Raw genomic sequence first — 1,016 nt, 5'->3', positions numbered from 1 at the left:
TAACCTCCAGTTTCATGTCCACATGTCCGTCCCCTGTCTCCCTGTCCAGCGTTTTTCCCCTCAGGACATTTTTCTGCCGCCTGTTTTCTGGGTTGGTTCTGAAGTTCTGAAGTTCTGCAGCCAGAGTTTTTCCTGACGCTGCAGGAGCTTTGAAACTGACCAGAGACGTGAAAAACTTTCTAAAGTGGAGCTTAAAGAGGCGAAGCGTCAGAGCAGCTTTCCGCTTTAATCCCATCAGAACGACGACAACGGAGCCGCCGCTCTGCTGGCTCAGCTGCTAACAGCCTCCAGCTCCTTCACAATAAAAGCTCCTGGAAAATCACTTCCTGTCTCACCTCTCCCTTTAATCTGGTTGTTTTTATAGTTTCATTAAATATATGTAACAAAGTCATAATTAATCTTTACATCTGTTGTTTAATTTGTTTGTGAAGCTTTAAGTGTTTTTATTCTGTTTCTTTATGGATCATATATTCTAGAAGAAAAAAAGTAAATTAATATTTAAATGTTTTTTAATGTTTTGCTTCTACAACAGATTTTCTCTGCCAGAGTTTGGGATATTTATTGTTTTAGAGAATTTTTATTTTGTTCCAGATGCATTAAAACTAAATATTCACATATTTTATACAATGAAATCTTTCACATTTAATGACAGACATTAATTTATATAAGAATAAAACAGTTTTGTTTAAGTCAATTTCTATTTATTCATTTTGATTCTGAATAAGAGTTTCCAGCTTAATTTCTCAGCAAATTATTTATTATTTATATTTAAAGTCATTTTATTCCTAAAGTTTATATTTATATTAAATATAAACTAATATAAATATTAACTAACCCTGAGCCATTTTACTTCTGTGTCTCAGAGTAAAAGGGGAATTAAAACAAATGCCTGCCGCACTTTTCAGCGTTTTCCTTCCAGACACTAAACATGTGAGAAAGTTTAAAGGGTGTGAATAATTCTGCTCTGAATGTTCTGGTTCTGGTTCTGATCGGATCAGCTGGAAGGAAAACCTTCC

At 34.6% G+C, this 1,016-nt stretch overlaps 1 protein-coding gene across 1 annotated transcript in view; it reads right to left on the bottom strand.

Annotated features, from left to right (window-relative positions):
- The window catches only part of LOC103129447 (sodium channel protein type 3 subunit alpha-like), a 51,443-nt gene that overhangs the window by 15,102 nt on the left and 35,325 nt on the right, over positions 1–1,016 (bottom strand). The gene's annotated exons all lie outside the window — the stretch shown is intronic.

This window comes from Poecilia formosa, unplaced genomic scaffold (genome assembly GCF_000485575.1).
Source record: "Poecilia formosa unplaced genomic scaffold, Poecilia_formosa-5.1.2 Scaffold547, whole genome shotgun sequence".
In the NCBI taxonomy this organism is placed as follows: Eukaryota; Metazoa; Chordata; class Actinopteri; order Cyprinodontiformes; family Poeciliidae; genus Poecilia; species Poecilia formosa.
The sequence above is the reverse complement of the archived record's forward strand: the minus strand, read 5'-3'. Positions and strand labels throughout refer to the sequence as shown.